An 11540-nucleotide genomic window follows, 5' to 3' on the forward strand; every position below is an offset into this window, starting at 1 on the left:
TTATTGGTGCCACTGGGGAAGAACATCTGTTTTAAGGTAGTATCATCAAGATCAACGAGGTTGATGGGGACAGCAGGGAGGGGGATGAGGTCAGACAGATGTGGATACTAGCTCTGAGGTGGCTGGGCTGGGGAAGAACAGCCAAGAAAAAAGTCAATGAAACATTGGATTGAGAAAAAAAAAATGGAACCAGAATAAAATGTTTGAATGAAATTTTCTAGGTTAACGTTTCTTAAAGCATGTTCAATGTAGCATTAGCTGTCAATAGGCTTTATGGGGAAAAAAGAGTCAAAGACTGAAAAAAACTTGAACAATTTTGTCTATAATATCTTTCTAAGATTCATAAAGTGTTTTAACATACAGTGCCTTCCAGTACCCAAGGGGGATGCCTGTGCATAGTGCCAAACCTCCTATAGGCATCCTATACATACATACCTATGATCAAATTTAATTTATCAAATAAATATGCAAGAGCTTAACAACAATAGTACTAATAAAATAGGATGATTATAATAATAGGCTGTAGTTAAAGTTATGTGAATATGGTTTCTCTCTTTCTCTCCAAATATTTTATTGGGCATAATATTTTCAGACTGTGGTTGACCACAGGTAACTGAAGCCACAGAAAGGGAAACCACAGATAGAAGGAACTACTGTATTAAATGTTTTGTTATGATATAAATGAAGAAAGAAGTCAACAATATTTAACCCAGTATCTCCAAAACATATTTGACCAGGAAATTATTTTGTGCAGCATTCCAATAGTCCATAGACTGGGGGTCCCAAGAAATATAATTCAGCAGAAGCTGTTGTGAGTAAAAACATAACATAACATAAGGTAAGAACTCCATTAACAAAGACCCTGGAAGTAAGTAGAAATCACCAAGTCTTATAGAAATTCTGATGAGATGACTGACAACTCTTCAATTACAAGTATCTATTCAATTACAATAGATAGAACAAGAAAGCATAAAAAGTGATAATTTTCCTTAATGAGCTTGAAGTTGATAGAGATAGCAAACAATAGAGAAATAGCAAACAATAGATATGAAAAACTGCATACTAGGAGAGGGTTTAAAGTTTAGTATTATATCTTGAGAGTACTACTAGTAAAGTGAGTGAAAAGCAATCGGAATTAGCAAGAAAAACTTTGGCCAAGTATGGGTCTTTTGCCTTAAATAATTTTCCAAGAGGGCCTCCTCTGGTGGCACAATGGTTGAGCACTTGGCTGTGAAGCTGCCCACAGCCTCTGCAGTGCCGGTTCCATCCCTGGCAGCCGGCGAGGGTCCCACATGGCAGGACAGACCTCTCCTGCTGCGCCCGCTGCTCCCCTCAGCAGTGTATTTCGTCAGTCTGCCTGTTCTGTTCCCTACTCTGGCTCTGGTGAATTCTCTCACCCTCCCGCCTTCTGACTGTACCTAGTGCTTGTATAAATAAATAAATAAATATTTAAATAATAATAATAATAATTTTCCAAGAATAAGAGTAGAGGGCAGCAGCTAGCAAAGAGAAAAACGAGGGCTTAGGGAGAGATAGAGGGGAAGGAAAATGTCATAATTATTCCAAGACTTGACCCTTAAAGACAGAAAATTAGTGATTTCACTAACAAGGAACAGGAAGGGATAATGGTCCCTGGGGGGCTTACAGGTCAGTGTCATAACCGTCATTCATCCTAATGTGAGTCAAACAAGATACCACCCCCTCTTTTAAGCACTTCATTCTCTACTAGGGTACATTAAAGTATGATTACAATAAAAAAGGATCATGACTTTCTGAAGACTGAGTTATAAACTGACTTGGAGCAGAGGTTATGGTGGGGGGAGAGAAGAGATTGGGGAAGAATTGCCATTTTTCATTAAAATGATACCTAATTTGTGCTTTATAAAATTAATATGCTAGATTGACCAAAAGGAAAGAGGAATTCTTGACAGTTGACCAAACCTGAGTAGAAACATATAGAATACATGGTATGTTCATATTTTTGTAAAGTGATAGTATGAAATGGCCAACGCCACAGGAACGACAAGGGTGGCTATAGGGGGCTTATTTTATTTATTTCAATTCAATGACTAAGAAGGGGATATACATTGTGCTTAGGAAGTCTCACCAATAGCAGTCTTACAAATATCTAGAATGACCTGCCTCATAGTCCTGCTACATACACTCTTTAACAAAACTCCAATCTGTGTGCTTTCTCTGCTTTCTCCAAAATTGTCAATGGATTAATTACTTAGTAGAATAGCTTGATATTTACAATAGACGAGACCCACATATGCTCTGTAATCTTATTTTGCTTACTCTCGTTTTCTGTGATTATTTTGTACATTCTGCATTCTCCTCAAACTCCAGACACCCTTCTTCCTACTCCCCCTCAACAGATGAGGAAATGGAAACCATGAGAATGGAAATTTTTAGAAGTTCATTCAACAAGCCTACTTGTGATAAGAACATTTGTTTTCTCCTTCTATTCGGTTAAAATAAAATATTTCTTTCCTTCTTCTCTTGTCCAAGATTAATTCCTTCACCTATGCTTTGAGTCTTATTCCCCACTCATGTACTCAACAACTGCAAAATATCAATTATCCTCTCCCTTTCCTTTATTAACTTTATCTTCACCCTTCCTATTGACTCCCTCATTGAATATATCAGTTTCCCAACATTTCAAAATAAAAAGCTTCTGCTCCAACCTCATATTTAGCTTCCACTCCTGTTCCTCACAGTCATGTGTTTTGACTCTGTCTTCATTTTATTCAAAATGCTTTTTTACTAGTTCTTCCCACAGATGGAATATTCTTACTCTTCACTAGGAATGGTATCTCAGCATTTCCTGATCCCCTAACTAAATTAGCATCATATGTCATTTTCTATTTTATTTATATGCTCAGTCTCTTCATAACACTTATTACCACCTACAATTATCTTGCTTGTTTATTTTCTTGTTTGTCTCCATCACCAAAATGAAAGCTCTCTCAGGGTAGAGATTATGCCTCTTCTATCATTATGTTCTTTCTCTGTATTTAATTCTGTTCCTGCCATAAGAAAGAAACTTAAGCAATATTTATTTAATAAGATGTTTGGATATTCTCCTAGGCTGCATTTCAGAAGGCTGAGAAGGTAACCCAGGAAAGGGTAATCAAAAACTACAAATGGATGCATCTAGAGAGTTGATAATCTTGAATGATGAATAAGTCACTGGAATATTGTACAGTGAATCCTTTACTAATATATATATTTTTAATGAAGATTTATTTATTTATTTTATACAAGAACCGGTGTACAGGCCAGATGCGTGGGAGGGTGAGAGGATTCACCAGAGGTAGAGCAGGGAACAGAATAGGCAGACTGATGAAATACACTGCTGAGGGGAGCAGTGGGCATGATCTGAGAGGTCTGCTGCGCCATGTGGGACCCTCGCCGGCGGCCAGGGATCGAACCGGTGCTGCAGAGGCTATGGACAGCTTCACAGCACTGTGTTCAACCACCTGCACCACCAGGGGAGGCCCAAATAGTATATTTGTAAAAATAAATCAAATGAATAGAAGAATATCAAGAGAGACTACATGTCCAGATTTAATTTTAGAAGTATTATTGGCAAAAGAAAACAATTGATTTTCATTGTTTCAAAAAATGAAAGTGTTCTATTAAAATACTTTAAACAAACAATGTAATAAATTTACATGAGAATAAATCACTTTCCAAGTGACCTATTGTGATTTCAAAAGAACACACCATTGTTACATCAATTTTGTGCTATATGAATTCCTTTTTGGTATTTTTATTAAAGTAACTGTAAAAATGATTCAAAGGTTTGTGTAATTAAAAAAATAATTCTCTCCATTAATGAATTCTATATAGAATTTGAGTGTCAATTGATCTATATCCTCAATTGACAACTGGCTCTATGCAGTGTTGTTTATTAAATAATTTTGTGCCTTAAATAAATAATAAAAAATGATATTGACAAAAATGGATACTTTAACACAAATCATTGTCATTCAAGAGCCTTCTACCTCTGCTGCCATAACTATGATTGGGATCGTTGAGCCACTGAAAGCTTGATCCCAAAATAAGAGGCAAGTACATACACGGAATAGGCTGACCTTTATTGGGAACATTTAAAGAGGAGAAGAGAGATATTTATATTTCAGACTGAGGATTTGGAGCATCCTTAAGGAATTTTCCACTAGATTTATGAATTCAGTATTTCATCTACCTCATTTTTCAAGATACCTATATCACAATAAGGTTAGAATTATCTGCCCAGCAATTTTAGAAAATTTCCAGATCAATCATGTATTTGAATGTCTTAATAATATAAAATTTAATGATACATAGTTAGGAAAGTAAATGCCTAAAAATAAATATAATATTTGAGATGTGTCTATGCCTCCTAAAAAATTAAGTTTTTTTGTTTGTGTTTATGTTTTAGTGTATTGTCAGAGAAAATAAGAATTTGCAGGAATCATTTATCTCCATTTCACTTAAGTTAGTATAATTTTTATGGAAAATATGTGATTTTGATTGAGTTAATTGTTTCCATTTGAAAACCAAGACAGCAGACGTCTCTACCAGATGCCAAGTCAGGTACAGTGTCACTGATGGAAAAACTAAAAGCAGTAAGAGGTTGTATTAGGTTAGTAAAAGAATACATTTTAAAATTTATTTTAAAAAAATGACATAGTGCATTTTCACTGATTTCATTATGAACACTTAAATGCTGCCTTTAACAAATTTGCAGCTCCAAATGGGAATTGATCTGGAATAAGATGAGAAGAGCCAAGAAGGAGGATATATGCCAGAATTCAAGTTTAAAAAAAGCTGGACTGCTAACATGTGAACAAAACTCAGTAAATCTAATATCCCCCTTTTCTCTGAAGCAGTGCATTGTATTATCTCCAAATTGACAAGTATATGAAAATGCATTTCAATAAACAGGCCTCTTAATTTCCACACTTTATCAGGATAATATTATTTTGAATAAATGTGGCATTAATAACTAGAGAGCTTAGTTTTACCAGATGCAAAATAATGGTTAAAGAGTTTACCATATACATTAATAAAGATATATTTCTTTAGCTAATTCAAATGTGACGATTTCTTTTGCAAAGGACAAAATATATTAAATAAAAAACTTCCGTCTTCTTCAGGATGGCATTGTTATCTTAAAAAAAAGCCTCATTATAAAACTTACTTTTTTGGGGGGGGGGAAGCTCGCTGGTGGCACAGGGGGTTGGGACACAACCTATGAAGCAACCCGCAGCCTCTGCAGCATGAGTTCGATCCCCGGCCGGCCAGGGAGCAACCCACATGGCGCAGCAGACCTCTCCTGACTCAACCGCTGCTCCCCTCGGCAGTGTATTTCAGTCAATCTGCCTGTTCTATTCCCCACTCTGTCTCTGGTGAGTCCTCTCACCACCCCCCTCCATGCCTCTGGCTTGTACCCCAGCTCTTGTATGCATAAATAAATACACCTTTAAAAAATCTTTCTGGATTTTCTATTCAATTCCATTGGTCTGTATGTCTGTTCTTGTTCCAATACCATGCAGTTTTGATGATTATGGCTTTGTAGTATAGTTTGAAGTCTGGGAGTGTGATGCCTCCATTTCCTTCTTTTTTTTCAGTAGAGCTTTGGCTATTCGGGGTTTTTGGTGATTCCATATGAATTTCATCAATAATTGTTCTATTTCTTTGAAGAATGCCATTGAGATTTTGATTGGAATAGCATTGAATCTGTATATTGCTTTTGGTAGGATGGCCATTTTAATAATGTTTATTCTTCCAATCCATGAGCAGGGGATGTCTTTCCATTTCTTTGTGTCTTCTTCTATTTCTTTTAACAGTGTTTTATAGTTTTCTTTGTATAGGTCCTTTACCTCTTTTGTTAGATTTATTCCCAAATATTTGATTTTTTTTGTTTCAATAACAAAAGGGATGGTTTTTTTGATTTCTTCTTCTTCAGATTTATTGTTTGTGTATAGGAAGGCTACTGACTTTTGCGTGTTGATTTTGTATCCTGCCACGTTACTGAACTGACTGATGAGTTGAATTAGTTTTTCTGTGGAGATTTTGGGGTTCTCTATGTATATTATCATATCATCTGCAAATAGTGATAGTTTGACTTCTTCTTTTCCTATTTGGATTCCTTGGATGTCTTTCTCTTGTCTTATTGCTCTGGCTAGGACTTCCAGTATTATATTGAAAAGCAGTGGTGAGAGTGGACATCCTTGTCTTGTTCCAGATCTTAATGGAATTGCTTTCAGCTTTTCACCATTGAGAATGATACTGGCTGTTGGCTTGTCATAGATGGCCTTTATGATGTTGAGGTATGTTCCTTGTATCCCAAGAATTTCAAGGGCTTTTATCATGAATGGGTGTTGCACTTTGTCGAAAGCTTTCTCAGCATCTATTGATATTATCATATGGTTTTTATATTTCTTTTTGTTGATGTGTTGGATAACGTTGATTGATTTTCGGATGTTAAACCATCCTTGTGTCCCTGGAATGAATCCAACTTGGTCATGGTGAATTATCTTATGGATACATTGTTGGATTCTGATAGCTAAAATTTTATTGAGGATTTTTGCATCAGTGTTCATTAGGGAGATTGGCCTATAGTTTTCCTTTTTTGTGTTGTCCTTATTCGGTTTTGGTATTAGTGTAATATTGGCTTCATAGAACGTGTTTGGTATTGTCCCTTCCTTCTCAATTTTTTGGAAGAGTTTGTGGTCAACTAATCTTTGACAAAGGAGCAAAGACTATGCATTGGAGCAAAGAAAGTTTGTTCAATAAATGGTGCTGGGAAAACTGGGTCGCTACATGCAAAAGAATGAAACTTGACCACTACCTCACACCATACACAAAAATCAACTCAAAATGGATTAAAGAACTAGACATAAGACCTGAAACCATAAAATACATAGAAGGAAATATAGGCGAAACACTACGGGATTTGCACATCAAAGACATCTTTACAGACACATCACCCAAAGCAGTGATAGTGAAGGCAAAGATAAACAGCTGGGACTACATCAAATTAAAGAGCTTCTGCACAGCAAAAGAGACAATAACAAAAACAAAGAGAAACCCCACCAACTGGGAGAACATTTTTGCACCCAACACTAATGATAAAGGACTGATCACAAAAATCTGCAAAGAGCTGATGAGACTCAGCAACAACAAAGAAAATAATCCAGTCAAAAAATGGGCAGAAGAGCTAAAAAGAAACTTCTCTGAAGAGGAAATGCAAATGGCCAACAGACATATGAAAAAATGTTCAACATCACTTGTAATCAGGGAAATGCAAATCAAAACTACCATGAGATACCATCTCACACCAGTGAGAATGGCACATATTAAAAAAACTAGCAACAACAAATGTTGGCGAGGGTGTGGAGAAAAAGGAACTCTTCTGCACTGTTGGTGGGAGTGCAAACTGGTCCAACCACTATGGAGAGCTGTGTGGAGATTTCTGGACCTACTAAACATAGAGCTTCCATATGATCCAGCAATTCCACTCCTAGGTATTTACCCAAAGGACACAGAAACATCAATTCCAAAGAGCACCTGCACCCCTATGTTTATAGCAGCACTGTTTACAATAGCTAAGCTTTGGAAACAACCCAAATGCCCAAAAGTAGATGACTGGATCAAGAAGATGTGGTACATATATACCATGGAATATTACTCAGCATTCAAAAAAGATAAACACATGCAATTTGCAGCAACATGGATGGCGCTGGAAGGGATCATGCTCAGTGAAATAAGCCAAAAAGAAAAAGAAAAATACCGGATGGTCTCACTCATAGCAGGAATCTAGAAAACTTAAATAAGGGACCAGGAAAACGAATAACTATAAGAAAGTGAAAATCAAAATCAACAAAAAACTATGAACCAGAGACACTTTTTGGGGGTGGGGGGTGGGAGGGGAAGGATTGGGGTCAGAATGGGGCGTTTGCAATTGTATGGGGGAATATAAAAATAAAATTTATTATTTAAAAAAAAAAGAAAAAAGAAAAAAGAAAAAAACTTTCTTATTTTTTCTAATTTTTGTTTGGGAATGTGCAAAAACTAATAATCACCAATGGGAGATTCTATCAAGATGGTTTTCAATACTAAAGAATCCTTTTTTGTATTAATTACTGTGTGTGTGTGTGCATGTGCTTTTTGAGGATTTGGGTTGAGGGGTTGAGGCCAAGATAAAAGGATTAGGGAGAAGCAGGGGCCTCCCACAATCTTATAAGAAGTTCTCTTTTATAAAGGAATTTGGCAAGGAGCAGCCTCTATCATGTAAGACCAGGCAGTCTGAAAAGAGAACCTATATAAGGAAATTGGGGTGATAACACTCAGGCCGTGGCTTTTGTGGAAGAGATGTCATTATTTGCTTTGTGGTCACAGTGCAGGGAAAAGCTTGGTCTCTTCTCTATTGAGTCCAGAAAAGACAGCACTTCTCCCAGGGAATGGAAAGCAGAAGAAAGAATCTTGCAGCTCCCGTCATGAGGAGCTTACCAAGCTGGAGGTCACTAAATCTGTCGTCACAGTCTGGCAGGCCATTGACTCCCAGCCAACTGGTGACAGAATTCGTTTTCATCCTGTCACCTCCTGGTAAGAGATTCACCAGATATGAACAAGGACATAAGAAAATGAATCTTTAAGGTTATATAAGAAGACATTTCAAAGAAATTAGCAGAGAACAAAAGATATGCTTGAAATTTTAAAAACAGTATAATTTTGCACAAATAGTAGGCTGGTAAAGGAAATTAAAAAAACAGATTGCTAAAACAAATCATCAGTTTGGAAAATCAAATGGCAGAATCATCACAAAACAATGACAGTAATGAGTTGAATGATAAATGCCAGGATGGATTAATAAACAAATCCAACATTGTGCTTTCTACAAGGAACTAAAGAAAAATAAAATTACATAGAAAAGCTACCAATAATAAAATGACTCAGGGTATTTTAAGAAATGGTAATTTAAAAACTAAAAGTGTTGCAATCCAATAAATTTGAAATTAACAGTGAAAGATGAGCAGACACACAGACATACCCTCTTCTTTTACAAGATGGAAAAAACACAGTTCCAAATAAAGCTTAAGTGAAAAAGGAAATCAATACTGAAGTATAAAACTAAAAACATAAATCCCTAGGTTTCAAAAGAAATGAATTTAGGCAAAGAAGAAAATTTGTAACTATAAATGCAGTATTCGAACACATGAGTATTTTACTTCATTTTTAAGAATATTTTAAATAAAATAGTAATCATGAAAATAATAAAAGAACAGGGTAATTTTCTTTTGACAACAGAAGAAACCAATTAAATACAAAGCAAAAATATGAATTAAAATAAATAACAAATAAAGTATGCCAGTGTAGGCATACTTTTTCCAGGCTTTATTTTGTAGAATTTGAAAAAAAAAAAAAGCATACAGAAACAAATTATTAGTTCTGATAATAGAGGTGTGAAAGAACAAAACAATAAGATGTACATTTAGATTCAATAGATGTCATTTTAAGAGAAAAAGAAATGACCAAAATTAAGTCAAGAAGACACAGAAACCATAAATAGTCTGATGCCCATAGAATATATTGAAAGACATATTGGATTCTCTATCATAGAGCTGACAAACCTTTTTTTAATCTGAAACCAGTGATGGGTATTTGAGTCTTTGCTAACAATACTCTCAGTCACAAATACTCAACTTTGTCACTGAAGCTTGAAACATCCCTAATACAATTCCTGCGTGTGGCGGTGTTCCAGAAAAGCAGGTGGCCAAATGGAATTGTACCACGGGCCCCTGATAGCCCACCCTGCCTAATGTCAATTCAGATCATTGTCACTCTTTTCTGAGGTCTCCGCTGGACTGCAGAGGAGAAGCCTGGAATTACATTTTCCACAATGCAGCGACCAGCATCGTTCAGGACAGAGTCTGCCAATGAGAGAAACTCCCATGAGATAAAAGGCAGTAGCAGCATAGGAGAAAGCCAACAATTGTAGGTGGTCTCTCAGTGCTGTAACTAGGTGGGCTAGAGTCCCTTGTCTTTTCACACAAAGTTGGTAACTGGGTAACCTTTCCAAGGCTATGCTCATTGGAAAGATTTGCCCTCGCATACCCAAACTGATATATCATGGTATCAAGCTTGACTTTTTCTGAAACTCACACAAGAATCCTTCCTTTTTAGTGGTACAAAATGCAATGATTTATCCTTTAGTTGGAGAATAAAGGATCCCTGGGCCCTTAAAATTAGATTAATGTGATGGGAGCCTAAATCTTTCTGATTTTATTTTCCACCCTTGGCTGGTCATAGGGATCTGCTATTTGACCATAAATGTGAGCAGAGAAGACGTACTTGCACTAACTCCTCACCGCCTCTCCTTACTGATGAAAAAGACACCATTGGGTCTGTCAAGTTTATTACCATAATCTGCTTAAAAACTACATATCTGGAGCCTCCCTGGTGGCACAAAAGGTTGAATCTCATCACTATGAAGCTATCTCCAGCCACTGCAGAACAAGTTCGATCCCTGGCCCCGGAGATAACCCACATGGCACATCAGACCTCTCCTGTCTCCCCCACTGCTCCCCTCAGTAGTGTATTTCAGTAGATTTGCCTGATCTGCTCCCCACTCTGTCTCTGGTAAATCCACTCACCCCTCCCACATCTCTGCCCTGTACCCCAGTTCTTGTATGCTCAAATAAATAAAATAAATCTTTTTTTTTTTAAAAAAAAAAGAAAGAAATTACGTATCTGCTGCAGAGCCTTGTTCTTCACCTGACTCTACTCTAAGTCAGCAAATTCTTGTGTAATTTGGTATCAAAGTTCAGAGCACTGTTCCCAGATATGGCACATGATGCTTCCGTCCACACATTGTCCTTTCTTAGAGGTACAAAATGCAACAAGCTATCCTTTCCTTTAGAGGGTAAAGGACCACTGGACCCCTAAACATTTCTGATATGATGGGTACCTGATCTTTGTAGGTTTTCTATTCCATCCCTTGGAGCACAGAGAATTACCAAGGCTCCAATCCACTAACCATTTCTGATTCACCCAATCCCATCAGCACAGTGACATCACTGGGACATCCAGCAGGTGCAGATCTCCTTGGGCGTTCTCATGACACAGTGCAAGAGAGTAAACACTGTCCCGGCACAAATGTCTTCTCTATTCCAAGTAAATGTGAACAATTTATGATCCTCTTTTCTGATGAGTAGAAAAAGAAAACATAAACTAATGGCTATATACCATGCCCCTGTTATTCTATTTGAGCAAAGATAATCACATCTGGCCCAGCAGCTGTAACTGGGACTACTACTCGGTTGACTTAGCAGTAGCCCGCTGTCATCCTCAGCCAGGCAGCAGATGATCCAGCTCTGAAATTGCATATTAGCATCTGCTTTTTTGAACATTCCTGGCACTAACTGCTGCAATTTGGCTCCCCTGTGAAGCAGACTCTGAAATGAAGATTAACTTGCCAGACATTTGTTAAGGAGCCCTCTTGGGAACTCACCAGTGTAAAAGGGATGGAAAGGAAACAGCATTGG

The sequence above is a fragment of the Talpa occidentalis genome, unplaced genomic scaffold (assembly GCF_014898055.3).
Source record: "Talpa occidentalis isolate TD23 unplaced genomic scaffold, MPIMG_talOcc4v2.1 talOcc4.8, whole genome shotgun sequence".
Classification (NCBI taxonomy): Eukaryota; Metazoa; Chordata; class Mammalia; order Eulipotyphla; family Talpidae; genus Talpa; species Talpa occidentalis.